This window comes from Canis lupus, chromosome X (assembly GCF_048164855.1).
Source record: "Canis lupus baileyi chromosome X, mCanLup2.hap1, whole genome shotgun sequence".
Lineage (NCBI taxonomy): Eukaryota > Metazoa > Chordata > Mammalia > Carnivora > Canidae > Canis > Canis lupus.
The window spans coordinates 10193974-10220346 of record NC_132876.1 but is presented as its reverse complement, the minus strand read 5'-3'; the positions used below and the strand labels follow the sequence as shown (position 1 = coordinate 10220346).

General features: G+C 36.9%; 1 long non-coding RNA gene across 1 annotated transcript in view; it reads right to left on the bottom strand.

Annotated features, from left to right (window-relative positions):
- LOC140627299 (uncharacterized) overlaps positions 1-26373 on the bottom strand; it is a 156872-nt gene that overhangs the window by 121295 nt on the left and 9204 nt on the right. The window contains exon 2 of the long non-coding RNA XR_012026128.1: positions 18642-18718. This is a non-coding gene — a long non-coding RNA (uncharacterized lncRNA). The remainder of the gene's footprint in view (positions 1-18641; positions 18719-26373) is intronic.

Sequence of the window (26373 nt, the reverse complement as noted above, 5' to 3'; positions counted from 1 at the left end):
AACTCTGGGAAACAAACAAGGGGTGGTGGAAAGGGAGGTGGGCGGGGGGTTGGGGTGACTGGGTGATGGGAACTGAGGGGGGCAGTTGACGGGATGAGCACTGAGTGTTCTGCTATATGTTGGCAAATTGAACTCCAATAAAAAAAATAGATGGTACCTCTACTAGGATTGCTACTTTAACCTATTTGCCTCCCAGTACCCTGGCTCTTAAGTGGCTGGTTATGAAAATGGTCACATTTTCCCCTAATTTAGTGGTATGTACACTGTCACAAAAAAAGTGAGAGTGATAAGCCTGAGTTGTAATTAAATGGGAGCACATGACAGGATAAATAAAAATGAGTATGGCAACTTCTATAATTAGCTCAGGAGAAGCTACAGAAACAGTAGGTTTGGAGATCTCTGGCTATGAATAAGCGACTCAGGGACTTTATACTTGACAGTAAAAGAATATATGAGAAATATTAAATGCAGATGATGAAGTGGTCTCTTTGTAATTATATATGTTTGCCTTGAATGTATGTTAGAGAAGGTAAAAATATCACTTTCAAAGGGTTCAAAGGTAGAAGCAAACATACCATGTAATCAGTAAAGGTTTCCTAGAAGAATTCCATAGAAGAATTGGGATTCAAGAAAGGATAGAATGCTTCAGCAGAATGTGGGATGAACAAAACTCTACCAAACAGAATGGTGTATGCTATGTCATGTATGCAGGGAAGTATAAGGTGTGTTTGAAGTAGAGGGAGTAGCCCATTTGGTGAGAGCACAAGGATAAGCAGCGGAACAGTACAGGATAAAGCTGGAAGCTAGAACTGAGGATCATATTGCAGGACTTTGAAACTGAGGGTAAACAGGGATTTTTTAAGTTGACATACAAAAAGGAACATTGAGATTATGGCCAAGTACCAGTATACAAGACTGCCTCTGTGGTACTGGGAATTTATTCCAAGTTTTCAGTTTTGTGTTATGTAATGAATTTCCTAATTATACAAAAGTGGGTCTAATACAGTCAAATGGTCTTTGACAAAGGAGAAAAGGCAACTTAATGGAGAAATGACAGTATTTTCAGCAAACGGTGCTGGTACAATGGACATGCACATGCAAATAATGAATCTGGATGCAGACCTTAACATCTTTCACAAAAATCAATTCAAAATGGATCATACACCTAAATGTAAAAGGCAGAACTATAAAACTCCCAGAAGATTACAAAGGCTAGGTTTAACCCATATGGTCTTATTATCGAGTCCTGTTCTAGGACTGGCCACGAGTACAGAGACAACAGGAATCGAGATCCTCTCACTTCTGCCCTAGAAGACAAAATCCTGAGAGGCAATAGTGCAATGAAAATTCTGTACAATTTAGTGGAATCCTGATCAGTCTAGCTAATCTGACATATCACTTCAACAAAGGATCAAAAACTCCTGGAGGGTTCGTCATTTTTCTCATCTGTTCATTTTGTCATCCACGTATTCAGTGATTATGTAAGCTTCTTGTTATGTACCAATTCCAGGGCTACATGATGGAGAGAAAGAGATAGAGCAGATACAGAATTTCCTGAGCGAACTATCAAGTTAATAAGCAATTTTAAAAGTAAATAATGAAAATCAGATGTGAAGAGTGGTAATACAAGAGAAGTATACAGGGTATTGTGGAGTGCAACCAAAAAAGGAGTATCTGATCCACACTGGCCAAGTCATGGAAAGCTTCTCAGAGGAGAGCTAGACTGGGAGGCTGAACTGGAATTATGCAGGCAAGGAGGGTAAGAAAGCTTCCTCCTGAGCATGGAGCTGCCCACAGGCCTAGGGGTAAGGGCTAGCATGGGGCTAATGGTGCATGATACACCTGGCCCTCCCCTCTGACTAAAGCAGAGAGAAAAGGGGACCAAGTAGCAAGAGGGAAAGCTGAGGAAGCTGGCAGCCCCAGATCATAAAGGGCCATGTGTGGCTTGATAGGCTTCTGAATGTTCTCCAAATAGCAAGCCATTCAAGACTTCTATGCAGGAAGGTGACAAAGCCAAAAAAAAAAAAAAAAACTTTCAAAAACAGTCTTGTAGAAGGAATTCAATGAAAAAGGAGGTAGATCTACACTCAGGACAGGAAGACTATTTAGATGAGATTAATTCACCTAATGCTCAAAAGGTTGAGCTCAACGCCAACGTGACTCTGAAAATCACTCATCCTGCTGTATCGAGTTAGAGTGAGAAATCAACCCGAATGGTTTTGTGGATAAAAACACTAAGATCCTCGCAGAATCTCCTGGAGGCATTTCTGTATCTGGCAAAAGGTATTCAGGTGTCTTGGGTGACAGGTACCTTTGCAATCTTTGGCAGTACTTTCTATCTTGAACTGTGTCCTTCTGTTTCTATTTATTTTTTTAAAGATTTTATTTATTTATTTGACAGGGGGGGGGGTAAGAGCAAAATCAGGGGGAGCAGCAGAGGGAGAGGGAGAAGCAGGCTCCCCACTGAGCAGGGAGCCTGATGCGAGGCTTGATTCCAGGACCCTGGGATCATGACCTGAGCCAAAGGCAGATGCTTAACTGACCGAGCCATCCAGGCACCCCAGAACTGTGCCCCTTCTCTGTTGACCTCCAGGTACCTCCTGCTGGCAGTAAATCCTCTTTTCTGAATTCAATCCCCACTTAGTTAAATGTCTACTATAATACTTGATTTTGATAACAGGCTGTGCCAACATCCCAGAATGTCTAAAACTGAGCCACGATCGGGTCCCCCACATATATTAGAGTTTGAAAAACCTAAGCCCTGTGAATACAAAACCACCGGAATGAGGCACTAAATCACCAGATGGGAGTACAAAAGCACAGGGTTAAGAGTATTAAAATACAAAATAACATCTCTTTGCAAGACAGAGTGGGGGAATCTACTTAAGACTCACCATTAATTATTGACAACAGGAGAGAGTAAGTTGGTGTACCATTTGTCCCACAGCTAAAGGAGAACAGATGCCTCAGTACAGTCTCCAAACAAACAAACAAGCCTGCCAGTTTTACTGGCTCCAGGAAAAAAAAAAAATTAAGAAATTTCAGAATTCCATAGTGCTCCTTATTTTGTCATTGACTTAAAAAAAAATAAGCCTAAATGAGTTAAAATTAGCACACATTGAAAAATATTTCTGGAAGGTAAATTTCATTTTATTTAACTCCAGAACATATATCCCAACCCTACTCAGAGCTGCTTTATTAAAAGATTAAGAAGAACTGATGTTTAACAATTCACAATATTGTGGGCAATGATTTTACATCTTTCGTGAATAGGATATTGAAGTATACTTTGTAGGGAATCCTCCTCAGTTAAACAGCAGAGTTCAAGTGTGCTCTCTATGGAAGATCAAAAGCTTCCATTTATTTTCTACTCTTAAGAATACCTGTTTTCAGAGGGTGGGAAAAATCTGTGACTGCAAGGCACATCCCCTGTTGGACCGCTTCCTGATTCAATTCCCAATGACATGGCTGAACGTGGAAGCTGAAAATGATGCAAATGCACAGCTGTAGAGCATCCTGACAAACCTCTTACGTGGTTCCCAGGGAGATTCTTTTTCTTTTTTTTTACATCCCATTTCCTTCACATTACTGTCTAAGTGCTATCCTGTCAGGACTATCAGCTTTGGTACAACATATCCCCCGGAAACCAACTTCCACACCACCTACTACCCACATAGTTGAAGCATGAGGAGCATGCACGGCTTCTTTTGTGGTGTTTCTTGTCATTTGCATTTCACGTGACATTTCTGTGGTTTTGTCTGGTTCATTCTCCCGTAACAAAAAAAAAAAAAAAAAAAGCATACCTCTAAGAAAGTTGAAGAACATGATAAGATAAGGAGCAGTTGAGGTGCTGCATGTCACAGAATTTAAAACAAAGCATAATATTGGGGGGGGGAGAAAATTGCAAGTAAAAAAGTGCCACAGACATTCCAAAAGCTGTTTTTAACATAAGGCTACCTAATATATCAATTCTAGACCCTGCTCTGCATCCCACTGTTAACTGATGGTCATGAACAGGCTTTGGGCAACCATTGCCCAACGTTGGCTTCAGATCCTATCCTACATGCTGGGGATGCAGACGCAGTCTCTGCTCTCGGGACTCCAAAGGTAAGTGGGGTAAGGACAATGAATGGCAACCAGACTACAGTGCGAGAAGAATGGAGGAAGATGAGGCAAGGTATACCTTGCCCAGGAACAAAGAGCATTCTTTATCCATTGGGCAGCTTTTCACCTCATCGACCCCCATCCATAACCATTAACACAAGAAACAGCATTACCATTTACCAAAGGATTTTTGAGATATCCTAGTCTTCTGGTGCACACTAAGTAACCAAGCACAACTAAGAATAAACAGTAACATGTCTGGCTAAGACATTTAAAACACTTCGAATTAGGTAAGGGAGATCACCGCATTTGCTAATTACCCTACTTTTGGTAACTAGAAGATGCTTATTCTTTAATCACGTGTGTTTCTGTTTCTAATCACACTGGGGGCACCTTGGGTATGAAATATGCAAAACCTTTAGCACCTCGCCAGGCATACAGTCGGTGCTCGATAAATGGAGGCAATATTGAACTCTGAACCATTTCTCCATCATACTCATCACCATAAAACAAGGGGACACATTTCACTAGCCACATAAGTAAACGTGTCTCTTTACAGTTACTCCCCACCTATATAAACATATTCATATTCCACATAGATAAAATCAATCTTGTTCCACTGTACCCACATCTGCTCCAGAACACATGGATGTCTTGGGTTGATTAAGCATATTAACGTCATAACAATAATTCATAGAAGGAACAATTTGAAAGAACAGTGAATTATATTCTCCTAGAAGGAACTTTGAGATAAATCTAAGGGCTTCCGGTGTCTGTGGCATCTATTCCTAAATAACTGAAAGAATAGTTATCCAACTGTGTAAGACTGGGGCCTCTGATGGGTTCAACTGAAGGCATCCGTGTGCTTTGAAACAGATGTGGGTGCAATACCAAGATTTTTTTATTTTATTTTATTTTATTTTATTTTATTTTATTTTATTTTATTTATTTATTTTATTTTATTTTATTTTTTATAGACTGGTTACAAAAGGAAAGGAAGGGTAAAACAGACTTTGACAGTCCTAAGCAAGGCAATAGGCTAGAAAGTCAGGCTTTGTCTTGAGAGAGGGAGATATTTGACATTCCTTTATCTCCTTATTTAGTGTATCAGGAGATAGGCCAAGGGAACTTGATCTAGGTTTAAGGAAGAAAAGTTTCCAACTGGAAATGGAAAGAAAGAACTCGAATTTTACTTTTCTCAGTCTTCTCAGAGCAAGTGGACTGAACACAATAAGGCAGAAGAAAGGTTAAAAAAAAATCAAAGGGATTACATAGGGCCAACATCTCCCCACTTCCCCCACCCCTCCACCTCCCAGTAACTACCACTCTACTGTCTGCTTCTATGTATTTGGCTGTTTTCAACTCCATATATAAGTGAGATCATACAGGTTTTTTTTCTTGCTGTGTTCACCATATTCACTATGTATGTGTATATCAAATCATCATATTGTAAACCTTAAATATACAATTTTTATTTAAACCATTTTTTAAAAAGAAAAACTATGTGAGAACATTACCCCCTCATATCCAAGGAAGCTAAATCTCAATTTGAGGAGAAATCTTTGGAAATATCCCATCTGTTGAGTCCTACAGTTATGCCCAAAGGAGGAACATCAGGCTTTTCTCTTCCTCAAACTCCTAATAATTAATGGAAATAAGTAACGTTCATAAAGCACTTCTAGTAGGTGCTGTTACAAATGCTTTAGCTAGAGTAACTCATTCAGCTTTTACAAAGACCATGTGGGAAGGTATTAACTGTATTCCAATTTTGCAGATAAAAATATTGAGGCATGGAAAGATGAAGTGGAGGGCCCAAGGCCACTATTAATAAATGGGAGAAACAGAATTTAAAATATGTCATTCTGTCCCTTAACTGGGTTCACCTCTTGTTACTTTTCCTTCTGTGCTAGCTTTTTTTTTTTCTCCCTGATGGGAGACACTTGCCTCCCAGAATTTTTTCAACTGTACTCAAACCTCTTTGAGGTCTCACCTTTCATTTTTATACTTCCCACAGTGCATAGCGCAGTGCTACTATGACATGCAGTTTTGAGATTGGAGTAACTACATTCTAATGTCAAGGATCCCCTTACATACTGAAAACCTAACATCTGTTTGGACTCAATGCAAAAAGGGACTATGTCAAAATGATGGTATAATGTACCTATTTATTGGAATGCCTGGTTGACTCGGTTAAGCATCAGACTCGGGTTTCAGCTCAGGTTACAATCTCGGGGTCATGAGATGAAGCCCACAGTTTGGGCTCCACACTCAGCAGGGAGTCTGCTTGAGATTCTCTCTCTCTCCTCTCTCTCTCTCTCTCTCTCTCTGTCCCTCCCCCTGCTCATGTACCCTCTCATTCTAATAAAAATAAATAAAACCTTTAAATATAATAAAAATAGAACACCCACCTGTTGCCACAGCACAAACCAGATACGGATCTTGACAGAAGATCACAGTGTTGAGATTAAAGAAACAAATCTGCAGTAATACACAGCTACTTCCAGCCCTATGAACAGGCTATTTGAAGGAAGTAATGCTGTTTATAGAATTTAAGCATCACTAAGGACTTAGAATGTAAAGGCTGTATTTAAAATATCTATGCAAACACTATGAGCTTTTCTACCTTAAAGGCACAAGAGCAAGACCAAACCAAGGGAAATAAGTGCAGTGTACAAGGACACGCAAATAAGGAACAGACTAACACAACTCTTTCCAGGGCCACACTTCTTAAGGGTTATCGGCAATCTCTTCAAGAAAAGGAATTATAGATGATAAAGAGAACTTATCTACCTTGTGTAGAGTTTGTGACATGTAACTATATACTTTAAATTGAATGGAATTCTCATTCTAGTCTACACTGGGGCTGCACTCCTTCACATTATAAGTTCTTTGTCATCTTCACGATGGCCCACGTTCAAAAGCACACTCAAATCATGTTAAGTATTAATGACTGAACTTGGGAGGAGACCTGTCTGAAGAGTGAGGGCAGACGCTAAGGACCAGAGAGAACAATATCCAAGTAAGCCAAGGTCCTTTCAGAATTTCATCTTTCATCAGGGAATGTAACATATCTCCCTGATATTCAGTAAGTGTCAATCAGTGCTTGGTGTAGAGACTTGTTGAGAGCCCCTCATCAGCCCTTAGCTAACGCTTCTGGACTCTACAGTAATGTTGCTAGAACCGACCTGTAGTAGAGGTTATGTTGGAGTTAATGTCTCTTTCCTACTGCCTCAGTCACCAAGAGACATTGAAGTAATAATAAGGTCACATTATTTCCTCATTTCAGCAGATAATAATAAGAGCTAGATTTTTATTTAAAAGGAGACTTGATATATCACATACATTAATTAATGGCACTTTCCCTTGAAATAAGGTAAATGCTGTGGTTTCAGAAAACAAATGAAGAAACAGAAAGAAATAGGCTTAGCTCCTTGCCCAAGGCCATTCTGCATGTCAGTGACAGCCACAGTTTTGACACTTTGACCTAAGCTCAGTCTCCAAAGATGCATTTCTGATCTTTAATCATTACCAAGTTGCTGGAGAAGAAACACTGCTTATTTCAAGATACTGAAACAATTACATAGAAAAACATTTTTTTTTCCAGATACTGACGTCTCCATTTAGAGCATCAGAGCTCACATTTTTCCCCAAAATGTATTGATCAACATTTGGTAGCATGACATTTCCTAATCTATATGAAAATATTGTGACCATGCCAAGGGCATGGACTGAATTTTCCCAGCAATCGCTCAATAGGCAGAGTTAGAACCCTTTCTAGTTTTAGAGAAGCAGAAGATTTTTTGCTGAACTTGTATTGAACAGTAATTTCATCCAAGGCACTTAGCTCAGCAGCAGCTAGATTAAGGTACAAGTGAGGCCTGCATACTGGGTACAGACCTTCTAAAGCTCACTTAGCTTCACTATCAATACAAATATCTCACCAAGTCACTTGGGGAGCTTTTAAGAAACACATTCCCATATCCTGCCCTTGGCCTAGTAAATTTAGGTCTGGTGGAAGGGCCTAGGAATCTGTATAATTACAAAGCACTCCACTAGTCAGTGCCCCTATATTCAGACTAATTCCTAGTTTTCATTAAATGGATCCTTAAATGTTTGTTGGTTGGCTATAGGAACCCTACATGGTGGATGCCAACTGTCCTTGCTACTGACAAGACCATTCAAAGATTAAGTCTGAAATGTCATACACATTTTGACTATGGGAAGAGACTGGGGAAAGGTCTTCATGGAAAAGGCAAGAAATCATCCTTTCTGTGTTCAAATAGGACTGCATTGTGTTTACAAGCAATCTTCTAGCACTAGAATGTCTGGTTCAAATTCTGGCTTTAAATATTACTAGCTTGCCCAAAGGAGCAAACCTCTTAACCTCTCTCTGCCTCAATGTCTCCATCTGTAAACTAGAGACAATAACAGTACCTACACCTCCTAGGACTGTAATGTAACTTACATTAAAAGTTATCTACAAAAAAAAAAAAGTTATCTCCATATCCTAAGTACTTCAAAAATACTAGGTTCTATTGTACAAAATTCATATTTTCAAAAGGGTTTGTATATATCCTATGGAATAGATTAGGATCGATCACCCCCTCACTACTGAGATGGCCAAACTTACACAGAGTAAAGGACTTTTGCCATGTGACTCTGAAGATTCATGGTACAAATGATAATAAGCCCAAGGCTCATGATTTCTAGCCTTTTCCTCTTCTTCACATATACATGGTTTCCCTTTACTCCCAACTTAATACCCTCTTGGACTGAAACTTATTACTACGTAGACTATGACCCACAGGAAGAAGGAATTATATTCCTTTTTACATGACTTTTCATCAGCATATACACAAGAAAATATTTAAAATAAATTGACACTTACTTAATAGGGCAAAGTTTTAGTTATGTGCAAAATTCAGTTACGCACAAATATGTATTTCCCAGCCATGTTGGACCCCATAAATGCTCTCAAGCCTCATTATGGAAGATTCATTCTGCTATTAATCTACTGTTGCGTGACATCAACCTGCATGGCAACAGTTGACAGATAGTTGGCCAAGATGATAAGCAAAAGGTCATAGGACTTCAGGTATTTCAGGAAGCTCTGATACAAAAGGCTTTGAGAAACAGATCTCAAATGGCCTTCCGTGTATACTGGTGACTTTTACAGAGAAGACATTTGAAAAAGAAACAGGGGTTAGCATACCTGTCTTCAAACTGCAAAGTGGCAGAGCGTCAACACCACCGGCTTCAGCATTGCTGCTGCCACTACAACTAACACCACTGTCTTAAATAAGTGCCTGTTTTACACCATGCAGAAACTGGCTGGATGCCAAGGAGGGTTGAACAGTTCAAATTTGTTCCATTTGAATAGAGTCTTACAGCAGCATAAGTTAGCCAATTATAGACCTCTCTCAGACTTACTCTATTGTCAACCCAGTGCTCCAGAGGACACTGAAATCACTGGATGTGCCACCATACAGACTTCTGGCCAATTAGCTGGGGACAAGCGGGCTGGCAGAAAGGCTGGCCTCAGTGGGGCAGGAGGCCAGCGTGAGCCTGGGCTGCGTGCCGGGAAGGCTGAGCAGCAAAGGATGAACAGAGTTATTGATTCGTTTTATTTTTAGATACTTTAAAGAAAACTCAATCTAGTTAATCAAGATTAATTAAGATGTTATAATTAGCCAGAAAAGTACAGACCAATGTTTTCCTCCAGGTGCACATGGGCATATATCTAACCAAAGAGAATTAGAACCCCGCTTGTCAACAGACAACATTTATCAACTGTAAAATGTTCACCAGTATAAGCTTCTATACAAGTTACCGTGAATATCCCTTTAATCTTATATAGTAATTATTTTACTACAGAAAAATCTTGGTATTGTTGGCCAAGTTTTCAATTTATTTATCTAGAATGTTTTTATTTAATCTTATACTTAAGACATCAGCATAAAAAACTTCACCTACAGGGACCCCGGGATGGCTCAGTGGTTGAGCGCCTGCCTTCGGCCCAGGGCATGATCCTGGAGTCCCGGGATCGAGTCCCACATCGGGCTCCCTGCATAGGCCTGCTTCTCCCTCTGCCTGTGTCTCGGCCTCTCTCCTCTCTCTCTCTCTCTCTCTCTCATGAATAAATAAATAAAATCTTTAAAAAAAATTCGCCTACAGCTTGCACACACACACACACACACACACACACACACACATTAATAAAACTCTTAAAAATGCAACATTAACAGATGTGTCAACATATACAACAGAAACAAAGCAAAGGACTCAAGACCGATCAGTGTTAAATAGATACATGAAGAGGTGAGAAATATTTTTTAGAAAGTCGGATTTGTTAAAGATGAATATGCCTAAGAGATTAATGTCAAAAAACCTAAACTTATCCCCACAGACCACTTTTCTACATAGCTCCACGGACAGTTTTCAAAGGGCTAAACGGATCAAACAGAATAGGACCAAAAGGAAATGGAATTCATTATTTTGTTCAAAGGAAAAGGAGAGTAAACAATACTAAAGGCAAATGTAAGGGTGATCAGTAAGAGTGAAAGCATCATCTAATTATGCTAGTCAAGATACGAGGGGGGACATGAGGGAGGGAGAAGCCACATGTGGTCCACTGCTGCTTTTCTGCCACTTGCACGCCTGACAGTGTAGAGAAATATCAGGGGTATTCACCAGTTTAGCAGCAATGTGGCCAGCAACACCTTTTCCACTCCAACTCCAAATGAAGTCACACATCTGATGGCAAGACACGTTGAATTACATAATCAAGTGCTATTGGAAGTTACAGGAAAGTAAGTGTTCTACTTCAGATAGCCTAATTTGCCTAGCAGGACCTTTCCAAAGAGCACAAGGCAGTCTGTCAATTATTTAGGAGATGTACGATCTCTGACTGGACCAAGTTATTTGTATCTTGGGTTCTGTGCTTTAGATCTCCGGTCAGTAACATACAATATAAATTCAGGCCCACTCAGCATGTCAGCATGGCTGATACCTTAAACGGTATGGAAACTAAATATGCTGTAGTAGGAGCTATGAAGAACAAGGTACTTCTCAGGAAGCTTAGAACAGGATCCCATTGCAACTTAACTTCTAAAATAAGATGGGGTAAAACAGGATATAGGCAAAGCGTATATACGTGCTTTAATGGCAATAAACATTTTGGAAATACAGCTTACAAGTGAACACAGAAATAAACTACAGTTCTAAAAGAGCCACAAAATAATGAAACTTAATTCCCTGAGTGGCCAGAAGCCACCATGGCACTTCTTGTAAGGGCTTTTAATAATGTCCCTAGTCATAAAGAAGGAAAGAACAAACATTCGTTTAGGGCCTACTCCATCTCAGATAGCAAGGGTTCAATGAATGGTTATTACCATTTCACTATTATTTTTACAATCTCATTCAGTCCTTACAATCACATTGGAAAGATATAGGTATAATTATCAGACTTATTTTTAAGTCAACTGTAGAGGTTCAGGTGACATGACGTAACCAAGTATTGCAGCTAGTAAATTGCAAACTCCAGGGGTATCTGGTGCCAATTCTCCAACAGTCTCAAATAAGGCTCACTTTATCCAAAGAAAAACATAAGAAAGGTAAAATAATGGCTCTGTGGTAGGCAAAATAATCCTCCCCCCCATCCCGCCAAAAGATGTCCACATCCTAATTAACTCCCGGAATCTGTGGGTATATTTGTTTATATGGGCAGAAAGGAATTAAGGTTACTAATAATCAAATGACTTTGAGATGGGGAGATTACCTTGGATTAAGTGGGATGTCCTAATGTAATCAAAAGCAGGAAGACTCATTTGGGGAATATAAATAATAGTGAAAGGGAATAGAAGGGAAGGGAGAAGAAATGTATGGGAAATATCAGAAAGGGAGACAGAACATAAAGACTCCTAACTCTGGGAAACGAACTAGGGGTGGTGGAAGGGGAGGAGGGTGGGGGGTGGGGGTGAATGGGTGACAGGCACTGAGGGGGCACTTGACGGGATGAGCACTGGGTGTTATTCTGTATGTTGGCAAATTGAACACCAATAAAAAATAAATTTATTATTTTAAAAAAAAGCAGGAAGACAAAAAAAAAAGGGGGGGTACAACCAGACAAATGCCAGTGATGAAGCATCAACTGGTCTTTGCTAGTTTTGAAGATGGAAGGGAGCTACAAGCCAAGGAATGAAGGCAGTTTCTAGAAGCTAGAAAAGGCAAAGAAAGAGTCAAGATACTCCAATGGTAACTCCAGAAAGAAAGCTTCCCCGGTGACACCTTCATTTTAGCCCTCTCAGATCCACTTTGGATTTCTAACCTCTAAAGCTATAAAATAGATTTGTTTTGTTTTAAACCACTAAATTTGTAGTAACTTGTTACAGCAGCAATAGTAAAGTAACATCGATTGTATTACTAAGTGTCCTGAAAATGAAACCGACCACATAAAATGACATACTAAATTTCTACTGCGCTGATAGCTTATACAAGTGACCAGGATTAGACAATTAGCAAAAAATTTCGACTCGATTAATCAATATTTCCAAAAAACACATTAAGTTCTTTGCATAGAAATCGTTCTCACAAGGCTTATTAGCAGTTTAGTTACATTCATATTCCAAAAAGGAGACAATCCCAGGAAGCTTCAGCACTTATGAACATGTAAAACCATGATCAACCTCACTCATGTTCAGAGAATTGAACACTGAAACAAGATTATTTTTATGAAATCTCTGAAAAGAAACACTAGTTTTGATAAATCAGATCCTGGCAAAACCTACTACAGTGTCTTAAACAAAGAATTACTATCTTACAGTTTTGGGGGTAAGTTTGAAATGAGTCTTAAGAAGGGTAAAATAAAATCATGGTGGCTGCAGGGATGAAATCTCTGCGGATATTCCAGGAGGACAGAGTCCCTGTCCTTGCTTTTTCCCAACCTCCTAAAGACCACCTGCACTCTGGTTCATGGGCCCTTCCTTGACGCACGTCTTCACATCTCTTACTGTGATTCTAATCTACTCTGACTTTGATCTTCTCCCCCCATCCCTTATCTTTATTATTTGCTATTTATATATTCTCGAAATGTATTTGTAGTTTTTTAAATATCTTCTTGCTATTTTTTGCAAGATACATTCTGAGGTTAGTTTTGCTCTGGTCTTTGACTTGCCTTTTCAGTGTCTTCATGATGCCTTTCATTAATACGAATTTTATTAGGTCCGGCTCTTCATCCATTACTCTTTTATGATCACTGCTTTCTGTATTCCAAGAAATATTTTCCTGTCCAAAGTGACAAAGATATCCCCTCCTAAAGTTCTGTTTTAGGCCCTTTATGTGTAACTCTCATTTTTATTATGTTTGCAATTCATTTCAAGTTAACGTTTGTGTACGATGCGATCTAGGATTGGTGTTTTTTTCCTTATCAGTATCTAGTTGTGCCCACAACCATTCCTTAAAAATACTGTCCTATCTCTATTGAACTACATTGGAGCCTTTATCAAAAAAAATATTTGACCATACATGTGAGGGTCTATTCATAGACTCTTTCTGTTTCACCAATCTATGTGTCTGTCCCTTATGTAAATACGTAACTACTACTATCACTAAAATACCACCACCACCATCACTACCACTTACTTATATTGTAACAGTTCTACATTTTAAGTATGTCTTAATGAGTATAAATCCTCCAAACTTGTAATTTTCCAAGATTGTTTTCTCCTGTATTTTCTATATTCACACATAAAAATCATTACAAGCTTGACCATTTCTACCAAGGTTAAGTGTTAGGGTTTGAATTATAATTGCAGTTAAGCTATTGGTCACTTTGGTATTGGCAAATTAAGTCTGAACAGAAGTTTACTTTCTCTTGCCCAATACGTCTGCCTTTTATTTTATTTCCTTATTGCTTAGGCTAAGACCTCCAATACAAAGTCGAATAGAAATGGAAAGAGTGTTTGTTCCTCAAGTACGGTTTGCTGTTGGATTTTTATGAATGTACTTTATCGAGTTGAGAAAATGTCCTTCTATTCAGATCGTGTTGAATGGTTTTTCATGAAAGGGTTTTGGGTGTCATTTTCAAAATCTCTATTGACAGGACCATATTTCTTGGGTTTATCTTGTTAATGTAATAAATTGAGTTTCATACATTGTTTTTACTGCTAGACTTACTAGTATTTAATGAAAAGTTTTGTATCTATTACTGAAGGATGAAGAGTCCAATTTTCTCTACTTATCCTTTTCAAGTTTTGGTATTATGACTATACTCACTCATTACAGTAACTTAGAAAGCGTTCTCTATTTTATGAAAAGATGTGTGTAAAAATGGTATTATTTCTTTCACATATTAAATAGAATTATGCAGTTATGCTGCTGGACCAGATGTTAGAGTGAAGTTTTTACCTATTTCCATGCATCAGTTCCAGTAATGAGAGAAAAAAAAATACCAGGTAGGACAAATGAGAAACACAAAATGATACCTACTTTCCTTAACTCATCTTACATGCCTAAGAAAATCTAGAAACCAAAATCTATGAATGACATTTTTTAAAAAGAAAAAGTACGGGCCAATCACACTCATGAACGTCAGTCTAGAAATTATTTTTAAAAACCAGCAAAGCAATTTCAGCAATATATAAAATATGTCATGACCAAGTTGGCGTAATACCATGAATGGAATACAAGATTGTTTTAACATTATGTAATTAATTTTGTTCATCATATTAATGGATTAAATTGAAAAATAATAGTTACCTCAAATATAGAAAAATTAAATTTTAGCTCATTTATAATTAAAACAAAACTTTTAACTGAGGAATAAAAGCGGTCTGCCTTAATATAACAAAGTGTATCTATAAAAACCTTGAAGCAGGGTACCTGGGTGGCTCAGTGAGTTAAGCATCTGACTCATGATTTTGGCTCAGATCATGATCTCATGATCTCAGGGTTGTGAGATCTAGCCCCAGGTCAGGCTCCCTGCTCAGTGTAGAGTCTGTTTGAGATTCTCCCTCTCCCTGTGCCCCTACCTCTGATTGTGCTTTCTCTCACGCGCTCTCTCTCTCATGCTTTCAAATAAATAAATCTTTTTTTTTTTTTTTTTTTTTTTTTTAATTTATTTTTTTATTGGTGTTCAATTTACTAACATACAGAATAACACCCAGTGCCCGTCACCCATTCACTCCCACCCCCCGCCCTCCTCCCCTTCTACCACCCCTAGTTCGTTTCCCAGAGTTAGCAGTCTTTATGTTCTGTCTCCCTTTCTGATATTAAATAAATCTTTAAAAAAAACCTTAAAGCGAAGATCATATTCAATGGTAAAATGTTGAAAGTTTTCCCTTTGAGATCAGAAACAAGGCAAGCATGCACACCACAATTATTTCTATTCACCACTGCCTTAGATTTCTTAGCCAGTACAGTGAAAAGCAGAAAAAAAAAGAATTAGAGTCTTTTAAATTATTTATAAATGGTATTACTGTGTACATAGGAAACTCAAAAGTATCTACATTACCACATTTAACAAGTAAACAAAGCAAGTTTACTGGATGATAAATCAATTAAGGAAATCAATTTAGCTTTGCATACGAGCTACAAACAATTAGAAAACACAATTTTTTTAAATTTATTTTAAGGGGATCCCTGGGTGGCTCAGCAGTTTAGCATCTGCCTTCAGCCCTGGACATGATCCTGGAGTCCTGGGATCAAGTCCCACGTCGGGCTCCCTGCATGGAGCCTTCTTCTCCCTCTGCCTGTGTCTCTGCCTCTCTCTCTCTCTCTCTCTCTCTCTCATAAATAAATAAATAAAATCTTTAAAAATTTTTATTTTGAGAGAGAGAGCGAGCACAAGCTGGGAGAGGGGCAGAGGCAAAGGCAAAGAATCACAAGCAGACACATCACTGCGCGAGGAGCCCAACAAGGGCCCTGATCTCACAACCCTCAGATCATGACATGATCTGAAATCAAGAGTCCAATGCTCAACAAACTGAGCTACCCAGACACACCAGAAAAAAATGTTTTTTAAAAGATAATCTTTAAAAGGCATCAAAAATATGAAGTACAAGGGATAAATTATTAAAATAAGTGTAAAAGTCTAGAGAAAATTATAAATTTTATTGAGAGATATTAAAGATGAACTAAATAAGAGTTACACTATATTCCTAGGTTAAAAGACTCGATTTTATAAAAAGGATCTCCCAAGTAATCTAAAGATTTGATGCAATCCCTATTAAGATTGCAGTGGATTTCATTGTTTGCAACTTGAAAATCTAATTCTAGGTGCTTAAGAAAGAATGTGAGGCGTCTAAGTAAAAAACTCTCAAGAAACCCATGCACATGTGCACTAGAATATACAATTACCATTATAGCACATTGTATTAGCCCCAATATGGAAACAATTCAAATAATTATAACATGAAAAAATGAACGGATGTATTTTTACTGCAATTATATAGATACAAAAATGAGTGAAACACAGCTATAAGTATCAACTTGTTTTAATCCCTCAGAAAACATTTCATAAGAGACTTACTTAAAATTATGATTTATATAAAAGTAAAACCAGCCAAAACTAAATTATATTTTAGGGATGTACGAAAAAAAAAAAAAACAGTAAAAGTGTCAAGACAAAGCAGAGAGAAGATTATCACAAAACTTAGGATCACAGCTTTATTTCTAAAGCTAAGGATTATGATTAGAGAGGGAAATAGAGTATTCTAATACCCTAGTATGATGTTCCATTTTCTTGACCAGAGTAGGGATTAGAGATTTTCACCTTTTAATTAAATATTAATTTGGATGTATATTCTTTGTACCTATCTATATGCAGATTATATTTAAGGTTAATGCAAGTTGTTTTAACAATGTAACTAAATACATAAAATATACAAGAACAGGATAGAAGAGCATGAGAATCATAAAAAATATCTATTCTTTCTAAATGAATCAATAAATTCAATACAATTCCAATTAGCAATTCAAAAGCTAATCTCCGGTACTGCAAACTGATTCCAAAGTTCATATGGAAGAAAAATGTTCCAAGAATAGCTGAGACAACTATAAAAAGAACAAACTACAGAGACTATTCCTATCAGGTGCTGGGCTATATAATACATATCTTGGGATCCCTGGGTGGCGCAGCGGTTTGGCGCCTGCCTTTGGCCCAGGGCGCGATCCTGGAGACCCGGGATCGAATCCCACGTCGGGCTCCCGGTGCATGGAGCCTGCTTCTCCCTCTGCCTATGTCTCTGCCTCTCTCTCTCTCTCTGTGTGACTATCATAAATAAATAAAAATTTTAAATAAAAAAAAATACATATCTTATAGTATCAAGACACAACAGTACTAGCATACAGAAAAAGGAAAATGCCTATAGGAATGGAAAAGACAATCTAGAAATACACCTAACTATATATGGGATCTTGATAGAAAATCATGGTACAGAGGCCAAACGAAAGTACACAATGAAACTGATGTTCTTTAAGATTTTTTTGTCCAGCCTACTGAGATAGAACTAGCATATAACACTGTCACAAGAACAACACTGCAGCGTTATTTACAAAAGTGAAGATATAGAAACAACCTAAATCTCCACTGATGGATGACTGGATAAAGAAGATGTAGGGACACCCAGGTGGCTCAGTGGTTAAGTGTCTGCCTTCAGCTCAGGGTGTGATTCCAGAGTTCTGGGATCGCGTCCCACATCAGGATCCCTGCAGGGAGCCTGCTTCTCCCTCTGCCTATGTCTCTGCCTTTCCTCTGTGTCTCTCATGAATAAATAAATAAAATCTTTTTAAAAAAGAAGATATGATATATATATATACATATATATATATATGTATATAAATGGCAAAATCTTATTCTTTATGATGGACTATCAGCCATAAAAAAGAATAAGATTTTGCCATTTATAACTACATATATAAACCCAGAGGGTATTATGCGAAGTGAAATGAGTTAGAGAAAGACAAATACTGTTTGACTTCACTTATATTTGGAACAAATATAAGAAAATATATAAGAGAACAAACTAACGGTTACTAGTTTGGGGGGATGAAATAGGTGATGAGGATTAAGAGGTGCAATTTTGCAGTTATAAAATAAGTAAGACACAGGGATATAATGCATTGCATAAGGAATACAGTAAATCATATTGTAAAAACTTGGATATGCTGATAGATGATAACTAGACTTATGGTAATCATTTCCTTACATATATAAATGGCAAATCACTATGTTATATACCTGAAACTAATATCACATGTCAATTTTACTTCAATAAAAAAATGGAATTGCACAATTGGATATCCACACGTGAAAGAATGAAACTGGATCCCTATATTATACCACTTATAAAAATTAACTCAAAATGAACTAAAAACATAACTGAAAAACCTGAAACCATAAAACTCATAGAAGAATAAAGAGAAAAAGCTCCTTGACATTGATCTTCCTAATGACTTTTTAGACAGGATACTCCAAGTGCAAGCAACAAAAGCAAAAATATGCAAGTGGGACCACATCATATTAAAAAACTTCAGGGTACCTAGGTGGCTCAATTGGTTAAGCATCCAACTCTTGATCTCGGTTCAGGTCTTGATCTCGGGTTTGTGAGTTCAAGTCCTACATGTAAAAAAAGAAAAAAAGGAAAGGAAAAGAATCAACAAAACGAAAGAGAAACCAAGAGAATGGAAGAAAATATTTGCAAAGTATACATCTGAAAAGGAGTTAATATCCAAAACATAAAGAACTCTTACAACACCAAAACAAAAAGAAACTTATTAAAAAATGGACAGAGGACCTCAACAGACATTTTTTCAAAGATGACATCCAGATAGCCAACAGACACATGAAAAGATGCTCAAAATCAAAACCACAATATTATACTCCCTCATACCTGTTGATGGCCAAAACCAACAACACAAAAAAACAACAGCTGTTGGTAAAGATGTGAAGAAAGAGGAACCCTCCGGCACTGTTGGTGGGAATGCAAACTGGTATAGCCACTCTAGAAAATGGTATGGAGGTTCCTCAAGAAGTAATAAATAGAACTAGCCTATAATCCAACAATTGCATTACTAGGTATTTACCCAAAGAATACAAAAAGAATAATTCAAAGGGATACATGCACCCCAATGTTTATAGCAGCATTATCTACAATAGCCAAATTATGGAAACACCCCAAATGTCCATCAACTGATGAATGGATAAAGAAGGGGTGATATACACATGCACACACACACACACACACACACACAGAATATTACTCAGCCATCAAAAGAATGAAATCTTGCCATTTGCAATGACATGGATGGAACTAGAGAGTATGATGCTAACTAAGTCAGAGAAAGATATACCATAGGATTTCACTCACATGTGGAAGAAACAAAACAAATGAGAAAAGGCAAAAACAGAGGCAACGGAAGGAACAGACCCTTAATTCTAGAGAACTGATGGTTACCTGAGGGGAGGTGGTTGGGAGGTTGGGTTAAATAGGTAATGGGGATGAAGGAGGGCACTTATTCTGATAAGCAGAGGGTGATGTATGGAAGTGTTGAATCACTACTCTACACCTGAAACTAATATTACACTGTATGCTAACTAACTGGAATTTAAATAAAAACATACAAAAATATAAAAATGGTAATATTCTATTTCCCAAAACAGAAAAGAGATGAGATAAATTCTTGAGATGATGTGGAAAACCCCTTTGTTTTCTATCTCAGCTCTGCCATTTACAAACTGTGTCATTTTGTGCTACTTGGTTTGATCTCCTGTGCCTTAGTTTACTCAACTACATAATGGAGATAATAGTAATATGTATCTCATGGATTATTGATAATACCTATATCAAACATTTAATACCATGCCTAATGCATATTAAGAGCTTAGTTATCAATTTCTTATATTATGCTGGAGCAAAAATTACTTTTGCCCATATTAGATGGATTAGAAATGTAAACATTAAAAACAAAGCTTTAAATCAGAATATAGAACTTTTGGATGGGACTGGAGTTCTTCAATAAAATGTAAAAAGCATAAAGAAAATATTGATAAAATTTCAGTCCAACATAACTGTATTTCTGTATGAAAATCAGCAACAAAATAAAGTTTAAAGAACAGCCTTCAAGAGGACATTGATATAACCTAGGAAACATAAGGAAAGGTTATGAATTTTTCTACAAAACAGAGAAAAAGACAATCAACCCAATAGGTAAATGATGAGTGAAGGATATGGCCATGCAATTCATACAACTTAGACGTAAAAGTGACAATTAAACAACAGTAATATACTATTTCAGACATACTTCATTTTGTTTCAAATGATGGATCTTTAACAAATTGGGTCATAAGGCATGTTTTTAAAAATGCAGAGAAATGACAAAACCAAAAGAAATGCTGGTAAGTTTTATACTTTAAAAAAGAAGACTTACAACAATATAAATGGCTTTCAGTAAGATATTGGATGAACTGTGGTGTACACTTCAAGTTATATATTACACAATTAAAATCTAATCAGTCTCACTTTCTCTTATATGTAAATATATATAAATATTTAATATTTATATAGGTGTGTTAATTTTTTGTTGACATATATTTGACAAAATTGTGCAAATCTAAAGTGTACATGCTAGTCTGATACATTTGTATACTGTAATGATTGCCATCATAGCAATAATTAGCACCTCCATCACATCACATGATCATCTCTTCCTAGTTGTAATAATTAGTGTCTTAGCAAAACTAATAGGACACTTATGTATAAACATATAAATAATATAATACTTGAATAGTCAATAAATACATAATACGATACAAGCCTGGATCACGTAGATACATCACAGGAGTATGAGAAATCAGAAAGAGAAGGCAAATAAGGGAATTGGTCAGGTTTACAACATTACTTTTTTTATCTCTTCAATCATTTCAAACTACATGTTAAGAGGTAAAATGTCATTTTTAGGAATATAACTGAAGGATCATGAAGAGTTTTCTATGTTTTAGGTCAAAAGATTGTTGCGGTATTTGATTTACTAGGTTATTTTGATTAAATAAAAAATGTTAGACCGGAACAAAAATAAAATTTAAGAAATAGGAACTTCTGCTTGAGCCATAATGGAGTAGTAACAGGGACCAGCTGAACTCTCACCTTAAACAACTAAAATACAAGACAAAAATGTATGATTCAATTGGTATAGATCCTTAGAAAATGTAATCTGTAGTGACAGCAAGCAGATCAGTGATTGCCTAGGGATGAGAATGGAGGCAGGTTGGAATACAAACCGACTTGAAAACACTTAGGAGACTGAAAATACTCGTTATCTTCACTGTGGTGAGGATTTCATGGATGCAAATGTAAAATTCAAAGTATATATTATAAATTATTAATCAGATCTCAGTATTTAATTATATCTCAGTTATTTAACAGGTAAGGCATTTGATTTTACCCTTTCTATACATCCAATCCTTAATTTTGCATAGTGGAGATTAAAAAATAATACCTACCATGTAGGATCATTTTGAATTATCATTTATTTTTTATTCATTTATTTATTTATAAAGATTTTATTTATTTATTCATGAGAGACAGAGAGACGGGGTGGGGGCAAAGACACAGGCAGAGGGAGAAGCAGGCTCCATGCAGGAGCCCAATGTGGGACTCGATCCCAGGACCCCGGGATCACGCCCTGAGTCAAAGGCAGACACTCAATCGCTAAGCCACCCGTGCGTCTCTAGAATTTTAATTTAGATAGCATGTATGAAACACTTAGAAAAATATCTAAGATATAGTAAATGCTGGATATATTCTTACTATTATTACATAGTAGATATTGGCACATATTATCTCATTTAATCTCAAATTACCCTAATATTTCTGTAAGAGAGCAATTTGTACACTCACTTGACAGATGACATAAGTTCAAATTAATGCAGTGAAATGAAATACTTAGTTACACAGCTCACATTTGGCAAAACTGCAATTTGAATATAGATCCATCTGAGTACACACCTCTTGCTAGTCTCCATGGCATATTATCAATATATATATATTGATGTCCTATTGTTCAATACTTTTACTTGAAGCATAAGGATTTATAATTCCTCCAACTACCACACAGGTAGGGTCATCCTACACAAACATTATTTATGGCCAAAATTCCTAAGCCCAACATTTCCACAGTTGTTGTGTAAAGGTAGCCCTTGGTCATCAACACGGTATAGATTTTCTTGCCTCCAAACCTGGGAAAGCCCAGGCACTAGAGTGATGGGAACTGGTAGTACTTCCCTTTATTTCTTTATAATCCTGTATTTAGTGCTTTAAGAGCTTACAAGTCTATTTAGTTGTTTCTAGAATCATGCCATAGATCCCACCAATCCTGGTTATTGAATGCCTCATCGAGAGATAAATTAAGTTTTACAGATATTTATTTTCTTGGTTTTATCAATACTTATAATTCTGTGCAAGGGCATATAGCTTATGATATTTATATTTCAAAATCTACTTTAACTCAGTGTTGTTTTGGTTGTTACTACATAGTAACGCTCATTTATTATTCACTCAACAAATAATGAAGCACCTACTTTGTATTTGCAATGTTGAATAAGATCTAGTCCCTGATCTCACCGAGCTTATAGTGTAGGGCAGTATATATGATTTAAGGAGTGCTAACATCATAGTTATTCAAGCACTTGTTCAAATGTATGATTCTAGACCTCATCCAGACCAACAGTATCAGAAGCTCTAGGGATGGGCTCTAAGAATCTACATATCTACATGCTGATAAGAGCTCTCAACTGATTCTGATGCAGGGCAAAGCATCAAATTCATAATATATCAAGCACTGTATCAAGCACTAGCCCTTATGACTGAAGGATAACTTGGTAACCTTCTGGTGTCTCATAAAACTTCGTTTTACACATGAGGATCTTGAGATCTGGTTTGTCCAAAGTCACCTGTCCTCTGGGTGCATCCACCGCTGGAAAGTAAGTCTCCGCATCATCTGAGGTTGACTACACACTTCACTGTCCAACTTGGTTTAATTTTGAGAATAGGAAAGATGCACTATTAATAATTACAATGGGATGACAGATGTAACCTGGAACTGCTGTGGGCAAACCCAGACCTAGCACCACCTTACCTAATCCTCAATGTTTCATAGTTCTATACTCACATATAGGGTAACCTACCCTCAAATATTTTCCTTCTTTTAGATTCAGTATTCTCATGCACAACCATTTTTAAGTTCCCCCACTGGCATCTCCTGAATATTTGAATTTAGTGGAAATGTATTTATTTTTCCTATTCTAACAGAGGAGAGATGTGACCTTTACCTTCCCATGTCATATTGGGGCTTTTTGGTAGAAGATAGGTTTTAAGAGATCAGGCTATGGAATCTTACACACCTGAGTATGGATCACAGCTATACCAGATAGTAGAAAAGTGACTTTGAGAAACCTTACTTTATGTGTGACTCAGTTTCCCCACTGAAAACCAAATTATTGAGAGGGTTAAGTAAATTAATGCAATCAAAGTGATCAGAAGAGAGGCACCTGGGCTTGCTCAGTTAGTAGAGCACTCCTGGTCTCAGGGTGGTGAGTTCAAGCCCCACGTTGGGCGTAGAGTCACTTAAAATAACAAATAAAAATGATAAAGTGATGAGAAGAATAGGCAGCACATGGTAAGCACTTAGGGATTCTTCACCATTATTGCTATTAATAGAACTTGCCACGTTGAGATTTTAAAACATTTTTTAAACAAGAGATATATGTAGGAAGACTAATTAGAACATCAGATACTTTAGAACAGAGGTCGCTATTCATATTCTCTCCGTGGTTTCAAATCAGGCCAATCCAAGTTTGAATACTGACTTAACCATTACCTGTATGTCCCTAGTCGAGTTACTTCACAAGTTTACAACGTCAGTTTTTTCAACTATAAAACAGTAGTAATTCTACTAACAGTCTTAAAGTCATGTCATGTTTAAAAATCATCAGTACAAGTAATTTCCACAGAATCTTGGATAGTAGGCACACAGTAAATATCAGATCCCATGCAGTTGGTTAAGTGTCCAACTCCTGATTTTGGCTCAGGTCATGATCTCGGGGTCATGAGATTGAGCCCTGCAGTAGGCTCCATACTGGGTGTGAAGCTAGTTTAAGATTCTCTCTCCCTCTGCCCCTCCCCAACCCTTATATGTTCTCTCTTCAAAAAATTTAAAAAAAAAAAGATTCCATTACTGTTAATATATTTACTACATATCATCAATACTTACTTGATTGGTTTTAAAATAAAAGAGAATTATAAAGGACACAAAGCTTAGAATGTTGATAAACATTCAAAATCTAACAGACTGGTGGCTTCTGCATACATATTTGCGCTGCTGCATTTTCATAGATACAACTCCTCGTTTGCCAGTTCTAAAAAACTGGACAAAAACATAGTATTCAGAATGTATTACTCAAAATAACTAAATGTTCAGCCTTATATTTGCAGTGATTTCTTCTCTTTTTGGTACAGTTGATACATAATGTAAGAATCATTTTAGAAGTACAAACCAAAAAGTGTGTTCTTCTGAAAACTACTAATCCTTTTATAACATTGGCTATCAGAATAATCTACTTGCAACCAACTTTCTATCCTCTAAATATTTTAGCAACACCAGTGTGATAATGAGAACTTAACTAGAAATTATAAATTTTTGAAATGTGCATTTTTTTAAATTTGACTACAACCCAAGGTCAATGAATGAGATCATTAACAAGCCCTCATTACTTAGCAGTGACCTCTAATGTTATTCATTTTAAATTTGCCATTGGGGATTTTAATTGTTCTTACGCAGCTGTGGTCCCTCATTATTTGAATATCATACATGTCATTGTAAACATTAAAAATCTTATTCAGAGGAATATTTCAAGAGTGACATTAGAATGAGACCATGTATTGGAGGGCATTGGAATTGTACACTGCTCCCAAGAGTGTGCCTATGCAGGGTCATATATGAATGTATGTCCAAATCCATATAGTATATAAAAGACAATTTAACCTTGAACACTGAGAAAGAAAAATTATATTATTATAACCATATTAGTAATTATCAACTTGGCATAGGGAACTCTCACTGATAATCCATTCTTCATTATAGATGAGCTCAGAGTTGTTTTTCAACATTGGGGATGAGTCTGCACAAACAAATCCAAGGGTTATGGCATAAAACCTTTTATAAAAATATTTTTGCAAAAACACCAGGCTCAGATTAGAGGTTCTGTCCCTGGCTCCAGACTGGAGTTTCACCCGGTGCAAGGTTAAATTCCCCATATGGAAATTTAACTAACCAACACATTTAAACCCAATAATTAGTCTTCAATGGCTTGTATTCTTACATACATGAGCATTCATAAGTGTCTTTATATGTTTTAGGATTCATGTAGGAGTATTTCTTTCCTATACTTTTATTCCCAAGTTTAACTATTGTTATACCCTTTAATGATCAGTTCCCTCAAACTGGCATTACCTCAATGATCAGTGCTATGAGAGCTTGCTCAAAACATGTAACTTCAGATATTGGATAAAAATGCTTATTTAATGAGTATCAATATTTGAGTGCCATTCTACTCAACCAAATATATGCTCGAGCAAGTACAAGCCGCGTGAAAGTCCTTGTCGTGACTGTTCTGCTTAAGATACTGAAGACATTCATGAATATTTCATAGGAGTACATAGTCTCAGGAATTTCTAATTGCCAACATAATTTCTTGAAAGGTGGAATACAGAAGTGGTGTGTCAGAAATAGAGGGCATTTTTAGAGGCTGCCATAGCATATATCTGCCATTTCCATTCTATAACCTTGAGTTATTAATTGGAATAAACAAGGTTGCCCTTCATCCAAATAATTCCTAAATACCCACTAGGTTACCAGATACTTTTCTAACTGCTGAGGATAGAAAGAAGAAACGGATACAGTCCAAAACTTTGAGGCTGTATTGATCAGAGTTTAGATCTCTTTAGTTTGAAATGACTTCTATCTCTTGTTATAAAACAAACATTCCCAGGTCATATGATTATGTCAATCATTCTTTCTCTCCACTGGGGATGGAATTCCCCTGAAATAAGTTTGGGACAATCATTAACAAGAAAATAATGTCTTAAATGCAAGGCATTTCTTCCAATTCTTAAGTTATAGAACTGTTGGATGGATTTAAAATTGTGTTTCCTCATCTGGCTCCTGCGCTCTGCCAGTTCGTGTCTTGATTTTATTCCAAGAACTATCTGGTTCTTT